Raw genomic sequence first — 18,535 nt, 5'->3', positions numbered from 1 at the left:
AACACTTTTACCCTCCTGTTCCCTTACTAAGAATATCTTACGCAGCACTAGCCTGTGAGGTGCAACCCCATTCCTGCCAGAGTGCTGTGTTTGTTGCCAGAGTGGAAAAAAACCCCACAGAGTTGCTAATTTTTATTCTGTTTAATAGAAAAGTCTTTTAAAAATTCTTAATTGATCCTCGGGGTGTGCTTCTAGAGATGTGTGCAGGCAGATGATCCCTGACTTATTTCGTGATGGGAGTTTGTATTCTTGAGGGTCATGACAACTGAGAAGCTGTGTTAGAACAGTCCCTTCTGGCAAACACACGCTCCTGTTTCCCCACCAACTTAACTGGGAACCACTGGAATGTTCTCCAGTATCCTCAGCTCCACTATGTGCTTTTGCAGAGAATGACGTAGATCTGCGTGGAGTGACTTGGGAGGGTGTTCAGTTTCCATTATAAAATCAAAACAACATAGAAATCGTTCTCCCCATGCGTGTGAGTTTAGACATATTTTTATAGGGGCACCTGGGTGGCTCAGTCGGTTAAGAGTCTGACTCTTGATCTTGGCTCAGGTCATGATCTCAGGGTTTGTGGGATCAAGTCCCGCATCTGGCTCTGTGTTGACAGCACAGATCTTGTTCAGGATTCTCTGTCTGTCTCTCTCTCCCTCTCTCTCTCTGTCCAACCCAGTGCTCTCTCTCTCCCTCCCCACCCCGTGCTCTCTCTCTCCCTCTCTCTGCCCCTCCCTGTGCTCTCTCTCTCCCTGTCTCTCTCTGTCCAACCCAGTGCTCTCTCTCTCCCTCCCCACCCTGTGGTCTCTCTCTCCCTCTCTGCCCCACCCCGTGCTCTCTCTCTCCCTCTCTCTCTCTGCCCCTCCCCGTGGTCTCTCTTTCCCTCTCTCTCTGCCCCTCCCCATGCTCTCGCTCTCCCTCTCTCAAAATAAATAAATAAACTTAAAAAATAAAAATATGTTTGTAGGTAAGGGAATGTCTACAGAGACTTAAAGATCAAATGGTTAACAGTGATTATATCAAGCTAGGTGAGATTAAATGACAATATCATGAGGAACAGCCATAAGGATAGATCAAGAACCAGAGTAGGTGAGGCCACATACAGAGAATGTGAAAACACTCCCCCATCATTTTCCCAAACGTCTGTGAAAACTTGATGGCTTGCTAGTAACTGGGTTTTTTTGTTTGTTTGTTTTGGTTTTTGCTGGAATATCATTTTATAGGACAGGTTTTACCTCAGTTACTAGCAAATTTGTAAATAATTGGCAAATTTTATTTCAATTGTATAAGTAATAGAATAATACTTAGATTATAATATGCATAATTATATAGTAATGCATATGCTAGTAATATACAATTATATTATTGATACATTTGTATAGTTATATAATAAATGATTTATTTTATAGAATAGTGATGCTCTATTTTATGTGTAATGGATATATATTGTTAATGAGAAAGAATTACTAGGTAATTAAAATCATGTATGTCATATTAAGTGGAAAAAAATTGAGGGATCTTTAATAAGGAAATCTCTGTGTTGTTTGATTTTTCTCATAGTCTACCGTTTTATTACATATCATTCTTACATATCTTAAACATGGAGTTGGAGAAGCACAGAACTGGACTACTGGAAAAATGTCAGGAATGGATTTTAAACGTTGCCCTGAGTTTCCTACAGTCACTGTAATAGTCAGAGCTTAAATTAAATGCTGCCCATCGCTGTAGGATAACTCCAAGTGCAGGAAGCCTGGGTGCTCTAAGAAAACCATTCTGGTAGCCCTGCCCTGCCATTCTTCTAGTTACACCCTTACATCTGTGACTAAGGGTGAGGGCTGAATTGGAGCCGGAAGGAGAGAGGGTGACAGGTAGATTCAAAGTTTTGTTCCATATGCGATGAAAGAAATGAGAGGTAAGTAATAGACGCTGAATGAAGTAGTTCACAGGATTACTGCTCTATAAATGCCGTGTGGATGCTTGAAAGACCTTTTAAATGTCAGCTTGTTCTTTCTGGGCTGGTTCTACTGGGTAAGCAAAGTGTAGAAAGCAAAGATAACTGCTATGGTATAATGTGAAGAACCTTACAAAATGTTTCATCACTTACTCTTCGGTTTCCCCATATCAGAAGGAGATCTGCTTTTTTTTTTTTTCTTCCCTAAGAAAATTGGATGACTCCTCTGGTCGTCATCATCTACAGATAGTATATTGGGCACATTATTGAGTTCTAATAACATTGGAGCAAAGGCTTATGATTATATATTTAACATATTCATTTATGCTAATTTAACATACTGTTAGAAAATAGTTCTATTTAAAATTTGCAATGTTTTGCTATTTTCTAATTAAAAATTGACTGTTACTTATTATAAAATAGGAAGTCTAACCCGGTAACTTAGAAGACAAGTAGATATAACACACCCACTTAAGAAGTCTTGAAGAAAAAAATTTACATTTATAATTTCTGTACAAGTTTAGTAAAGAGGAGAATGTTCCCTCTCTGATAACTTCATGTTACATAGTGGAATCCCTTCAAGCTTAAGAGTAAATCAATAAAAAATATCTTCCTTATAAAATGTGTTGAGTATCTAGTATATGTTAGGGACTAAGATATGTAATTTTATTTATTGAATATTCAGTATTAGGTCATGTTGAACCCATTAGCAAAGACTCTGAAAGGCTGAGTGCTATTTTTGTTTATAAAGACAAAATCCCCTTGTCTCCCACTCGCTTCCTCCACTGATGCTTCCATAGCTATTAGCAAAGTCTAAAATAAAATTAGGGTTTTGTAAATGTTGTTTTATGTATCATCTTTGTTTCTTTGCATTTGGGCACGAATTTCTCTATAGATAGCTTTGCTGTTTGAATTTGAGCTGGTGGCATAGCCCTTGGCATCATGTGGTTTGTAGACTTAACATCCCTACTGGATACACCATTTGAACGTACGTACTCTTATTTTCCCTCTGTTCGCAAAAATGTCACTTCTTTTACATACCTATCCCTTTGTATGTATTAAAATATGTTAGAAGCTTTACAAATCATGGTATGGGATGGATATGTAATATGGGAGCGTGAAATGGAAGAGTAACCTTCCTAGGGAAAATGAAACTTTGTTAGGAAACACTAAATATACAATGAAACTAAGTATTATTGAGGTGGGGATTCTTACTCTTCCCATTCATGAAATTGATTTCCCAGGGCAGCTTCCTAGTCATTGCTAACCCTGGTCATGCTTCCGAGATCAATGTTTGAATATATTAGAGACTGAATAAGTTAAAAGACGCTCAGAGATCCCTTACACACCTGACTTTTTTGGCAACAGCTCAGGTTTTGACATCATGAATCAACACAGTTTGCTCTTTCGGAGACTGGGTTTCTGTTATTCCTTACAGATTGCCTTCCTCACATCAAGGTTGGCTAGGTCTTTGTTTGGAAGCCAAGTGGGAAGATACATTTGCTCTTACTGTCAGTTATATGAAAAAGGCACATTAACCTAATTCTCTGTAGAATTTACATATAAATTGGTTTAACACAGGGGGTAAGTCAGTTCAAAATAGGACACTCTTAGGATAGACACTTAGTATAATGCTTAGTATAATATTGAATTGAATTTTTATCTAAGAAAGTTTTATTAGGGTTCTTGCTGTTAAAAAAAGTTCAGCTGGGTACATTTAACGATCAAATTGGCTTTATGCAATGATTCGTGTCAGACAGCGTCTCATCAAACAAACGGAAAGGAGCTCGCAAGAGCTGTACAAATAGGATACTTTTATGGTCAGAAGGGGCAGGGACAAGGAAAAAGTGTCTTAGCGCATTTTTCTTTCAGGGTTGGAAGGGGTCTGAGTGGATTACTTACTACTGCTGACCAGGAAATCCCAGGCGGGTTAAGATACACTCCTGGGGAAGGACGAAACTGCAGTTCAGTTAGTTTTGGTTCGGTGACAAAGGGTTAGCACAAATGACTCTCGGTGTCTTTTTTTAACATCACCATAGATCTCTTGTTGGAAAAGACTTTTCTCATCAGAATGCTTGTCTCTTTTATTTGCCCTTTAAAAAAGAAATCCTTTGTTTCAACTTCTCGCGATCTTGATGATAATTCTCACACCACAAATTAATAGTGATATCAGATATATTGTGCCCTTGCCTTTTTATAATCTGTGGATTTCCTTGAATTCGGTGTCAGTTGAATAGTTTCTTTTAACATTTTTACTTTTTTTTTCCTCAAGCTTTTCTCTTTAGTGTTCAAATCCAATGTCAGTCTATACACAGTAAAATATAACCTCTTTTTTTATGCTTTCATCCCAGTGGGCTGATTTATAGATTTATAACTTAGATTTTCACAGCACGTTGACCCAAGGTGATAGGAAAAATGGCTCTGTTTTTATAAACTTTTTATTAGCCTTTCTAAAGATAGTAGATTATATTTTGGAATGTATTTCACACATGACTTGCTTTATGATACTTTGTATGCTACTTTGCATCATCAGAAATTTTCCTGATTTCTCTTTTAACTGTTTTGAAATTCAGCAGATAGACCTTTGCATGCCCTTTAAAGGAGTTCGAAAGCAGGGTGTTTGGGAATGAAGCTGTCATTTCTTTTCCCTCTGCTCTGTCAAATTTTTTCCACATTATTTTGAAATACAAAATATTTGGTAGCGATAGGACAGGATTGAAACAGGATTATACATCTAGCTATGTATATACGATGGAATATTACTCAGCTGGAATGAAATCCTGCCATTTGCAATGACGTGGATGGAGCTAGAGAGGGTTATACGACGTGAAATAAGTCAGAGAAAGACAAATACCATATGATTTCACTCCTATGTGGAATTAAGAAACAAGAACAGATGAACATAGGGGAAGACAAAGAAAAACAGAGAGGGAGGGAAACCGTAAGAGACTCTTAACTATAGAGAACAAAGTGAGGGTTGCTGGAGGGGAAATGGGGGGGGATGGGCTAAAGAGGCAATGGGGATCAAGGAGGGCACTTGTGATGAGCACTGGGTGTTGTATTTCAGTGTGAATTACTAGATTCTGTACCTGAAACTAATATTACACTGTGTGTTAACTAACTGGAATTTAAATAAAAACTTGGAGGGTATATAAAAACAAATACATTGAGGCTGGCAGAATTCAGTTGTGCATATTATAGTATATTTTAGGCAATGAAACAACCATTTGTAGAATTACAGTAACTAAAGAAGATATTTTATTGTATTGTTCATGAAAATCAGAGATTGTGACTGCCTTTACAAAACACTGTAAACGTGATGACACTTGTTGCATAGTTTATAAATAAACATTGACCTTGAATACAACAATGGGTTGGGTGAAAGGGAAGGGAAGGTAAAACTATAATGTCTACTGGGAATGCATTCAGATCCTCTGGGTGCATATTAAAGGAATGTGTTTTAGATGAAAAAAAATTACCAAGCTGAAACAACATTTGAGTTAATGGAAAATTCTAGAAATGTAGTAGAATAATATATATGCTAAATATCAGAGTCCTCACTTGCCGTTTTTTGGCCACGACTTGGAAAAATGCCCTTCTAGACATCTTCATTGTTTTATATTGAACTGTGAGTATGATCTTAGAGAAAAAAAACTCCGTCTTCTCCCATTTCTGTCCTTCAGTGGCTACAGAATGTCTGGGGTCCTCCTCAGGTGTGCGTTTTATAACTGATTGAGTCTACATTCCTCAGAATGTAGAAATTTGATGAGGTTTGAATTTTTATTTGAAATTGAAATTTTATGAGGTTAATTTATTATTTGACCAAAGATATTTTTCTTAAGTTTTTTTGCAAAGATTTCTTTCTTAATTGCAGGTGTTTTGACAATACCGCTCTTACACAGCCTCGAAGACTTTTAAATCAGCTGTAAATACATCCAAAGATCTTGGCCTAACATGAACACTGGTATGAGTTCCCACTCATACTAGCCTTCCCCGCCAGGGTGGATCTTCCACATTCACACAGACAGACAATAAAAATGTTAGCATTACAGAATTCTGCTCACCTTTTATCCTGATTTTAGTTTACATCCACAGGGAAATACAGTTTGGGGATCATCAGGGAACTTGAAAACAGAAACTGTTTTAGGCACATTTTTAATTAAAACAATGAATGAACAAAATCCAACCTATTATTAAGTGTTTGAGAAGGTATTTTTTATATATCATTAATTTTATAAACTCAGAGATAGAAAATAACTATTTTTTTAGTGATTTGTCAGCTGTTCCTCCTAAAAATATCCTTTATTAGACAGTCATGACTGTAACATGAGGTTTTTCTCACCAATTGATTGTAGTATAATGATCCAATGTTGCCATTGATAATTATTCTTAGCTCTGTTGTTCAGTTGTTACAAAGATCCTGTCATTATTTTATGATACTGTTCATTGTATAAAATATTGGTGAAATTCACTCATGACTTAAATTATTTTATCTGTAAAGCTCAGTGCTCAATTATCTTTAGTTCCCATTTGGAACTTATGCATTGTTGAATTCTATGCCCAAGTAAAATATCAAAGTTGGTTTTTTTTTTAGTTAATTAGATTGGCTTTATTATTTGACTGTTGATGTCCGTAGTTTGTGAACATATATTTTGAATACTTTAGTATTAATATTATAGATTGGGTGAGGAAGTGATTCTAATGGCAAACTATTTGAGGGATTTGTATTTTGTATGAAAAAATGAATAAGCTAATTAATACTGTTAAGTGATTGCTAAGTCGAGTTGTATTAGATACTGTGGTATTAACCCAGTGGTTGATTGCTGACCTTTTTGGAGACTTTTGGTACAGTAAGAGGGAGAAATGAGACAAACTCAAATTCACTTTTCCTCCTCACTTGTCTACTTACACACTAATGGGGTTATATTTGTACTGCATAGATATCTAAATCACAAACAGTGATTTTGACAGAACTCTGGTCTATAGACCTTGATTGTCCTTAGCAGACTTGAGGCAAGTGGGAATTTGTTTTACTGATGAATTTCAAGCCTTGTTGGACAACAAAGTTGATAGAACTGGGTTTCATGACTTTGATATGTGGATTAAAGAAATAATTAAGGAAATTTTATTTACTTCATTCTAATTAATTTATGTTGAGGGATTTATTTTTTTAAGTATTTATGGGATGGTATATAAACATTTTGGTTTTGATGTTTAGCATATTGAACATTTTCCTTTCTGTTTGTGGAAATAAAGGCTTTGTTACTCAGGGTTCGGTGTACTGAAATCAGAGCTTAGGCAAGCCTTTTGTCTGGAGAGAACCACTTTCACATTAGCTATTGCTGTGTTTCTATGGAAACTGCAGGACTCTGAGGTATAGAGGGTTTGGTCCAACAATGCACAGTGATAGCCAATCAGAGTTTCCTTCCCTGTTCAACCCATTAACATAAAACTGTGCTTTCACTTGCTCTCTAAGGAATCCAGATGCAATTCCATTAATTTTCCCCCCATAATATGCATATGGCACTTTGTATCCAATTAGTAGTTTCTAATATTAGTGAACACCAACCATCATTTTAAAAGGTAATTTGGTAGATACAAAATCAGTATTTACCTTCAGAGTTCTCCTTTTTGTATTAGACAAAAATATTTCCTTAAGATCGGATGTTGAGATTTTGTCTTTTTTCGTTTGCCGCCAGTATATGCCAATAGGCTCTCCTCCTTTCTGTATTTACTGTAACGATGCAATATGGCATCTGTTAATAATTTCAATGCAAGCCATTTGTTATGTTTAAGGCTTCGAGTATACAAGAAAAGAAGATTTTTTTTTCTACTAAATACTCAATGGCTTATGCTGTTCTTATTCCTTGACGTGTACAAACGTGGTAGTGATTAATAGGTTTTGAATGTAGAAAAATGATGTCCTGGAAACCCATTCAACTGGTTTTCCATATGTAATACAGCTGATAAACACTTGCTTATATGAGCTGATGGAGAATGTCCATCGGATGTATGGAATCTTCACCAAAATGTCACTGGACAAGACTTTTTGAATGAAGATGTACAGATGAAGTGTTTTGGTTAATTAAATAATCATAAAGACTTTTAGTATGCTAATTTATTCCACTGCTCTAATCAAGATCTAAGATGAATTATTGACCAAGAGTGTTCTGAGGAAATTCAAAATGCCTTGATCTGTAAGCACATTTCTTTATATTTTTGGACTCTCCCTGCTTCCATTTGATTTCTGAATACTAGATAGTTCTGTTTTGTCCTAGATAATGGATAGGATCATGACTATCTTTCTCTTTACCTCTCGAACTCTTTTTCAGTATATGACAAGTAGATCGAGAACAAAAGCATGAAAATCTGTGAGTGACTTAATAAACCGAGAGTAGGAAGATGGTTGCTAACCCAAGGGGATGTGAAGAGTGAGAGTACAATCTGTCTTGAGATTTCTCTTCCCTTTGTTTTGCTTTTGTTTTTCTTTGTTCCTCTTTCCCCCAGAGCAAGTGGATAGAAGCCAGTTAGGAGGGCTTAAGGCTCAAAACTCAGCACAGTGACAGGAAGGCAAGTTAGTGTGTCTACACTGAGGTGATGTGGATTGGAATAGGAAGATTTCGTCCCCTGCGATATACTTGTGACATTTCTGGATGAAACACGGTGACCTAGGCTAGGACAGAACTCCGCCAGTGATACACCATTGGAAGCACGCAACAGACTTCTTTTCTTGTGTTGCTCTTTCGTCTTTATACCCTCTTGGCCTTTAGCCTTTCCTGACGCTTTTATTCCAACCAAAGCCTCTTTCAAAGTGGCTTTTGCTCAGCTTTCATCCGTTTCCTTCCAATTAAAAACTGGCATTTACAGAGGAAGATTAAGGAGCAGTACTTGAAGTAACCTGGTAAGTTTGATTGACAGACAGGCTGACTCCAGGAAAGGGTTCGTGTCTCTAGCCCCAAGGAGGCTGTGTGGGAAATATTCATGAGTACGATACCTTTTTTCTTCCTCTTGTGGTTGACCTGGGAAGATCAGTAAGTGTGTACTGAACAGAAGAATAAAAGAAGAGGCAATTCCTAGTAATGCACAGAGCAGGACAGAAGTAAGAATCTGAAATCAATCTGGTGGCCTCGCACAACAATAAAAATTAATTCAGATTAATGGTCATAACATTAATTTGGAAGTTTAAAGAAGGAATGTCAGGTTTTCACTGAGATTTGGAGTCCATGGACTTAATTAGATTATGGCAAGGTAAAACCATTCCATTTATTCAGAAGAATAAAGGCGGAGATCTCATCTGTATCTTGTGCACTATTGCACATCCTGTACCTAGCTCCATGACTCGTGTGCACGGCGGTAATAAAATCCTTGAGTTCAGGAGTAAACAAATGATTTCTCTGTTTGGACAGTTGCAGTGTGAGCACAGACATCCTGGTTTCTTTGTATTTGAATTTGTATTTGCTTTTTCTGTGCTTTCATTGTGTTTTATGTCTTACAAATGTTGCCTATGGTATTTATGGGCAATTCATGAAGCTTAAAGCAAAAGCATTTAAGTCACTGAAAGATCTTGAGCAGTGAGAGTGACAAGATCCAGTTTGAATTTGTAAAAGATTTCATGTATCGGCTGTGGGGTTGGAACAAACAGGAATAAAAGAAGCAGAATTTGGAGGATTATAGCCATGGTCAAGGTGATAAAGATTAGAAAAGATAAAAGAGTTCTTTTTTAAAAAACTGTTTATTTATTTTAAGAGAGAGAATGAGAGTGTGAGTGAGCGGGGGGGGGGGCAGAGAGAGAGAGAGAGAGAGAGAATCCTAAGCAGGCTCCATGCTGTCAGCACAGATCCTGACATGGGGCTCAATCTTACAATCTGTGAGATCATGACAGGAGCCAAAATCAACTTAGCCAACTGGGCTACCCAAACGCCCTGATAAAATAGCTCTTAACACACAGACACACACGCACGCGTGCACACACACACACACACTAGGGCAAACAAAGAGACATGATATATTTGAGAGGTCACTGCTAGATATATAGATAAACATCTAGATATTTTCAGTAAGTATTTTTATTTGCCACTTGTTTCATTCTTCAGAAGGTAGCTGTCCTTAATACTGGTGAATAAGGCGGGGGTGGGGGCGGGGGCACCTGGAGGGCTCAGTTCGTTAAACGTCCAACTTTGGCTCAGGTCATGATCTCATGGTTCATGAGTTCAACCCCGCGTCAGGCTCTGTGCCGACAGCTCAGATCGTGGAGCCTGCTTCGGATTCTGTGTGTGTCCCTCTCTCTGCCCCTCCCCTGTTCGTGCTCTGCCTCTCTCTCTCTCTTCTTTCTCAAAAATAAGTAAACATTAAAAAAAATTTTTTTTTTAAATACTGGTGAACAAGGGATATGCCACAAATGAAGTCACTTTGGGAGAAGTCAGGTTATTCTGGTTAACTTTGGGGAAAGCTGTGTAGAGAGAGTGCACACCGTCTCCATGGGTAATACCTGAGCATGTGTGGCTCTGACGGCCAAGGGACTGGCAGGAAGAGAGGGAGTAAATCTGTAGCGGGGGGATTGTTGCATGAAGTGAGGAAGATCGGGACTTGGCAGGGATGTCAGAACCGGCTCTCCAAGACCCTCATAAGAAAATTTTGCAGGAGAAGGTTGCCCTAGCACAAATTCAGCACATGCAACATCGTGAAGAAAGAGAACTTAAAGCAATTCAGGATTAAGATAGCATGGAGTTCAAAGAGGCAAGTGTGGGGGTGAGCTGGATGCTAAGCAGGTGCCTCGAGTGGAATTTATAAGCCATCCTAAGACGCTTGAGTTCATTCGCGGCGGGGAAAACCTCTTAGAAAATGTTTTAATAACATAAATGATATGTTAAAGTTGGCATTTTGGAAATGCCACTGGCTGCGGCGAGATGAGATTAAGAGCCTGAAGATTAAAGTTAGCAAGCCTGGTGGCCACAGGGCTCTGAAAGGGATCTCGGGACTTCTTTCGCAATGCTAAAAGTCAAGATGGGAGTAATTATAACATTCCCCGTGCTATTCTTCTTGGAATCATTCTAGCAGAATGTCACTTAGAAATAAAATTCAGCCATTTGATGAAACTGCTAACCTATTGAGACTGTATAAAGTGTTTCTTCACTTTTAACATCTAAGTGTAATATTTTCTGGACAGTAATTTTCCACTGGAAGAAAAACTAAAAATATCACATACATATGTAACATAATATATAAAAATATAACTATAACAGAATGAAAACAGCGAGCAAGTTTAGCATTTACTGGAAGTATGGTGGCCCATGGCCAGACTTTCTTTGGGTCCGGGGACAAATTAAGAAATAGTGTGTAGGGGGGCGCCTGGGTGGCGCAGTCGGTTAAGCGTCCGACTTCAGCCAGGTCACGATCTCGCGGTCCGGGAGTTCGAGCCCCGCGTCAGGCTCTGGGCTGATGGCTCAGAGCCTGGAGCCTGTTTCCGATTCTGTGTCTCCCTCTCTCTCTGCCCCTCCCCCGTTCATACTCTGTCTCTCTCTGTCCCAAAAAAATAAATAAACGTTGGGAAAAAAAATTAAAAAAAAAAAAAAAAAAGAGTGTGTGGGGATATAGAATTTATTTGGCGAGTGGTGTCTCTTCTTATAACCCCAATCTGAAAGTCAGCCAGCATGCAGCCCTGGGCTTCCCAGACCTGGGCAAGACCTCACTCCGGACTGTTGGATCACCTGCCATGGAATGAACCCTCAGGAGGCCCAGAGAGGCCCTGGGGAGACGTTTCCATTCACTTGTAACTTTATCTTTGACACAACTTACTCCCTCTCTCGTCTTCAAACCCACGCTGGCCTCTATCTTAAATCCAGCGAAGTGTTTTTTGTGCATTTATCTCATTTATCTCCCTAAGGTAAGGAAATGTATCCCCATTTTTAGATGAAGCGTATAAAGATTGTGTGGTTTATCCAAATTCACATCGCCACTCTACTTGTTTAAACGCTTTCACTGCAAAGTCAAGATTTAAACCCAAGATTATTTGAAAATAATGTCATACACAATCCCAGTTAAGTAAGCTGTCTCTTAATTAACAGTCTCTTATTTAGGAACATAAAGGATATTTCTGAAAACTACCTTTCAAATCATACCTCATTTTCTTCTTTTGCTTTACATGTAAATGTTTATATTTACCTGTGTTTTTGTTCCAAATGATAAATGGTCCCCAGATATTTAGACTGAACGTTTGGAATAAATGAACAGTACAGTATATTATACGATAAAAAATTTTAAATGCACAAAGTACCTTTATTAGATCACAAATTGAGTTTGTAGGCAATGGGCCACTTTTTTATTTTGTTTTTTTTTCACTTCACCCTCACTACACATTTTTTATCTTCTTCGAGTTTAGTCACCGTGTAGAACTAAATTTTTTAGTTCCTTTTCTCCTTGTTTGCTCCGGCAACTCCTAAACCCCCAAGAAATGTGATAGCTACTTGAATTTCCCCAACAGGCAGTCTCTGTATCCTGTGTTAGCAATATACAGCATCTAAGACATTTTCTACAGAGTTTCTATGTTCTTCCACTGGAAGAAATCTGGAAGGCACACTCTGCCTCATCAGCGACACAAAAGTGATTTGATGCTTTCCTTCAAGATTGCTTTGTACTCCGCTATGTAACATTCACAGTCTAAAAATAGTCTTTTCTTAAACCACGTTTGCACGTTCCATATCATTCCCACCTTAATCAGGTGAAAGCTTTGTCCTAGAACTGTGCTTGTCAAACTGAGCCCCGTCATGTAGTAATCAAATAGTAATTCAAAAGCAGGTGCTAATTAGAATAGAAATCCTTCCACTTTCTAGATAAACAGGAAGCATATTGTGTTTAATGGAAGTTCTGATTTGTGTTTTTACCTCAGCTGTAGGCGTGAATATGAAAAGACCGTCCATGTTGAGAAATGTTAAACTAAATGTTGTAACCCTTAAACTGAAAAATGGGATCCCCACTTGAATCTCCCAAGCAGACTGCTTCCTTTCCCTGTGTCTATAGTATATGGCATCTCGCAGGTCTTCTACATAAAGGGTTTATCTTTTCCCTCTGGAGGTCTCTGAATGTTCTGGAGTGAACTGTCCCCTCTGTGCCAGCATTACAGGTCTGAATTCATGGGTGCCAAGTCTATGCCTGATGAATATATTTCAGCAAACCCCACATTTCTAGCTATCCCATGTAATGAACGAAATAGAGAGGAAATGACAAAACTCTTCAGATGCGTTCTTGTCCAACGGCTGCGGCCTTATCACGGCCACATATTTGATTTAACGGTGCACCAGAGACATACAGTGGATTTCGTCAAAACTCCCCTACACAAAAAATAAAATGTGACGAATATTTCCTCTGAGAACCTGTATTTCCTCAATATGTTCGTTTCCTGGTTTGTAAGACTAGAGAGGGAATGTGTGAAGGATCTTTTGAGGTTTCAAGGGCCAAGCAGCCCAGTCAGAGGTTCCTGGTTTTGGCAAAGGTTTGCTGGGCGTAGGGCAAACACATTTTCCTTGGCCAGGTTACAAGCAGCTTTCATGTATAGAGAAGTCATCTTCCTGTCCCCCACAGGAGTGTCACCTCACCGCAACATATGTAGCTGTATTCTGCCAAAAAGGGGGCAGATTTTTAATCTTGGCTTTCGAAAAGAGGTTCCATCTGTAGCTCTTGATCTCTTCTATAAACTCTCCAGTTTCTTTTAAAAGAATGGTATGTGTCTTCAGGAGAACTCACGTGCCTGCTGAATGTTTAAACGGTTCTGATAGGTTTTATTTCGAGAAACTGTGTCAGACTCCTTAATTATAAAAAGAGAGAAAGGAGAGAATAGCTACCTCATATTCTCTCGGTGCCCAGAAAGGCAGTGCCGGGAAGCCAACCAGTGTGGTTCGTTCACTGCTGAAAGGTCACGATCACCACGGCACGGTCGGGGGTAAAGAGCGAGTGGAAACGTCGACGCTGTAACACATCGTTGGAAATGATGCATCAAGGATAGGTATCTTAGGGGAATTTAAATCCAGTTTACATATTAATTCATATTTTAAGACAATCAAGGAGTTGGGGGGGAGACAAAGGAAAATGAAGCTGGTGAACAAAAGTCATCTGATTTGTGTGAACTGAAATTGCTTTACTTGAAAATCACTCCTTGATTTTGAAAGGATTGACATCCTTTCTGTGTTTTGTTTTTTGTTTTGTTTTCCCCCAGAGAGAGGTTTATTTTACTGAGCACTGTTTTCCTAACAGAATTTGATCTGCCGCTCTTCAGAATCTGTTACCTTGGCAACCCTTTTATTTTCTTCATCTAGGAAATTCAGGAGGTAAAATAAAGTTCATGAAAACAGTATTCCTAATTTCCAACATTTTTTGAAACGTCGTAACTAAATGAACTATTTCAGAAACCAAAGTATAACACTTAATTGATGTATGATTGTTTTACTGAAAAGACAGGTATCTGTTTCTTACTATAAAAAGCCTCCATGGGTTTACAATCTACTGTGGGAATGGAAGATTAAACAAATAAACAACCAAATCAGTACATAATAATAAATGACATTAAGTGCCGAGAACAAAATCAGTTGAATGTATTTTATTTTATTTTATTTTATTTTTTTATATATGAAATTTATTGTCAAATTGGTTTCCATACAACACCCAGTGCTCATCCCAAAAGGTGCCCTCCTCAATACCCATCACCCACCCTCTCCTCCCTCCCACCCCCCCCAAATCAGTTGAATGTATTTTAAACAAAAAGCACCGTGATGCCCTAGTTTTTATTGGGGGGATTGGAGGTTGGTTTGGAAAACATGACATAGGAGGAAAAGCCTGAAAGGAGATTTAGGACTTTTTCAGGTGAAGAGTTATTAGTTGATAGTGGGGGGAATAAAACAGCATTTGAGAAGGTTCTAGAACAGTGTGGTGCAGGGAAGATGCTGACAAAAGGTCCATGTTGACAGGACACAATGAGGAAGGGGGATAATGCTGCTAGTCATAATACGGAACAGGTCAGGGTCCAGGTAGTCCAGAGATGGGTTGTATTGAGAGCTGGGCTTTTATTTTAAGGGTAAGAGAAAGCTTTGAATTGGTTTAAGGCAAGGGAAGTACCTAATTTACTTAAATTCCTAAGAGATTCCCTCCAGTCTTTTGGGAGAAGAATAAAATTGAGATGGTCAAGACAAGAGGGAATGGTCTAGATAAAAGGTGATGGTGACTCGGTCTAGGGTAATGGCTGTGGAAAATTTAAAAACTGGAAGGGTTCAAGCCATTTTGCACATCAAACGCACAGGATTTGAAGATGGAATGAATAGTGGTAACGAGAGAGAATGTGTTCACAACGGGCTGCCAGGCTTTGGGTATGAATCCCTAGATGAGTGGAGTTGCCTTTTTATGGAAATGGAGAAAGCCAAAGAAGAATTTAATATGAAGGCAAAGATATTTAATTCAGGTAAAACTTTGGGGCATACACACGATATCCTACTTAATGTCTCACGTAGGTTCTTGGCTACCAATCCTGGTGTTTTGTCATAGTCTTGAAATTCAGTGAGTTTCATGCTTCGTTGAAGATATGCGTTTTATCTTTGGTATGTGACAGATGAGCTCTTTAATGGAAAAAAACATGTTTTGTCTGTAGAGAGAAAAAATTTCCCCCAAATCTTATATTCTTATTTTCTTTTTTTTAATTTTTAAAAGTTTATTCATTTATTTTGAGAGAGAGAGAGAGTGTGGTGTGTGTGTGTGTGTGTGTACAAGTGGGGGAGGGGTAGAGAGAGGGGAGAGAGAATTCCAAGCAGGCCCTGCGCTGTCAGTGGGGCTCAAACCCAGGAACCATCAGATCATGGCCTGAGCTGAAACAAAGAACCCGACGTTTAACCGACTGAGCCACCCAGGTGCCCCTATTCTTGTTTTCTTAATTTGCATTTGCAGAAGAAACATACCATGTGGCATCTATATTTTCTATAAAAGCAAGCAAAATGAACAGTTAAAATAATATCCCAAAGTAGAAACACCCCAAATGCCCAAGGACCAATGAATGGACAAATTGGTATATCCATATAGAATAGTATGCAGGCATTAAAAAACAAAAATGACACATGCTACATCATGGAGGAATCTTGAAAAAATACACTGAGTGGAAAAAGCCAAACACAAAAGGATACATACATATGATTCCAGTTATTTGAGATTGCCAGAATGGGCAAATCCGTGGAGACAGAAAGCAGATGAATCACTGCCAAGTGCTGGGAGATGGGGAAATAAGGATCAACAGGCCAGAGGATACAGAGAGTCCTTTAGGAGTGATGAAAATATTCTGGAATTAGACAGTGGTGATGGTTGCAGAACATCGTGAATGTACTAAATACGTAGAATTGGATGGTGAATTTTAGTGTGTGTATTTTGCCACAATAATAGAGGGATCAAATAAAATATTTATTGACTAGGGGCACCCGGATGGCTCAGTGGGTTAAGCAGTCAGCTCTGGATTTCAGTTTAGGTCATAATCTGACGATTTGTGAGATTGAGCTCCGTGTCAGACTCTGCACCAACAGTGTGGAGCCTACTTGAGATTCTGTTTCTTCCTCTCTGCCCCTGCCCCCCTTGTGCACTCTCTCTCGCTCTCTCTCTCTCAAAATAAATGAATTAACTTAAAAATATTTACTGACTAAAACAGCATTTCCCAAATCACATTGCACAAGGCTGCGTGAAAAGTGCTTGGCAGAGTCTGAGTCTAATGATGCTAACTGCAGAACTTCACACAAATATCGATTTTATTCTATTAAAATCAACAGTAGTTTAGGATATTTAAAACTGAACATTTTCTATTGGAGAGGAAAAATAAATTAAAAGGAAGTTGTTCTCTTTGGGTATATGGGAGACTCCAGGAAAAAAAAGCTGCATGTTTTCTGATATTTTCGTAAGAAACCAATGTTATTACTTCAAGTTTATCATAGAGACACGTAGAACATTCTGTTTCACCCTATTAAGTAAAGAGTTTATAACTAAATAGTCTGGGGTTATTTTATATCATTGCATTTTAGTCCCCAGATAAACTACATCTAATGAGGCCACGTTTCATATGTTAAGAATGGGACATACCGGGGCGCCTGGGTGGCTCAGTCAGTTAAGCGTCTGACTTCGGCTCAGATCATGATCTCGCAGTTTGTGGGTTCGAGCCCGTTTCAGGCTCTGTGCTGACAGCTCAGAGCCTGGAGCCTGGTTCGGATTCTGTGTCTCCCTCTCTCTTTCTGCCTCTTCTTGACTCTCTCTCTCTCTCTCTCTCAAATAAACTTTAAAAAAATAAAAAAAAAAAAATAAGAATAAGACATACCAGTAAGTGGGAAGTGAAATTACTTTTCACTGATCATTAAGAAAGTCATGATGTATTTCAAACCTCAAAATCTTAGTAATAGTAGTCAAAATAATATGATTATTGAAAAGACCGTATCTTTAAAGGGAAAAGAAAAACTCTTGGTGGCAGTCAGAGGAAACCAATTTCATATGACTTAGTTGATGCACATCCCAAAGGAGAGATGACTTAAAAAATGGCGCTGAGGGGCGCCTGGGTGGCTCAGTTGGTTAAGCGGCCGACTTCGGCTCAGGTCCTGATCTCACGGTTTGTGAGTTCAAGCCCCGCGTCGCGCTCTGTGCTGACAGCTCAGAGCCTGGAGCCTGTTTCAGATTCTGTGTCTCCCTCTCTCTCTCTGCCCCTCTCCCGTTCATGCTCTGTCTCTCTCCGTCTCAAAAATAAATAAGCATTTAAAAAAAATGGCACTGAAATAAACTTACAAAAGATTGCAAAATGTATTGAGACGTGCTGGATTATTTAGGAAACAATTCTGGCAGCATCTTTTTTCAAAAATGGATTTATTGTGATACAAGTCATATGTCATAACATTCACCAACTTAAAGTTCACCATTCACTGGTTTTTCGTATTCTGGCAGTTTGAAACCATCACTAGGATCTAAACTTAGAATCATTTCATTACTCCGCAAAGGAACCTCCTACTGTCAGCAGTCACTCCCCATTTCCCCTCCTTTCTCCTAGCCCTAGGCAGTTACTAATCAATCCACTTTCTGTAGTTGGCCGGCTCTGCTTTAAAGTGATAACCCAGGGTGGTATTTTTTGTTTCTGGAGGACTTAGTATTTTAATTAAGGTCTCACCCTGGAGGTTGTGGGGAAAGGAAAAAAAAAATCATCTGCACTTGACCTTGAGACAGTCATACTTATTTCTGGCCAGTTGTGGGGATTTCACATTTCTCTTTCTATTTGCCCCAGCTGAAATTTTTTTCCCACAATCCTTTGTTTGTTTGTTTGTTTGTTTTTTTAATCCAGCAGCTTTTTATAATATGAGTGAACAACGTTGTATCAGCCCAGGAATGTATAGTTAGATTTGCTCATTTAAATTCTTTATTGCATTATAGTCGGACTAACTCCCGTATTGATTTCAGAGTTTAAACCTATTGCATAATGCATATAGAAATAATCAATGAAAGAGAAGCACATTGGTACTAAACATAATGAATCTAATCTGACTTCAGTATTTGATAAATAGTGAATGTTAGTGGTCATGTAAATGTTTTTGAGTGAGTGAA

General features: G+C 38.5%; 1 protein-coding gene across 2 annotated transcripts in view; it reads left to right on the top strand.

The window, feature by feature from the left end:
- Window positions 1-18,535, top strand: part of GPM6A (glycoprotein M6A) — a 355,480-nt gene that overhangs the window by 224,024 nt on the left and 112,921 nt on the right. The window lies entirely within an intron of this gene.

This window comes from Puma concolor, chromosome B1 (genome assembly GCF_028749965.1).
Source record: "Puma concolor isolate L17-30 chromosome B1, mPumCon1.1.hap2, whole genome shotgun sequence".
NCBI classification, from domain to species: Eukaryota; Metazoa; Chordata; class Mammalia; order Carnivora; family Felidae; genus Puma; species Puma concolor.
Note: the sequence above shows the minus strand (reverse complement) of the source record. Positions and strands in the feature narration are given on the sequence as shown.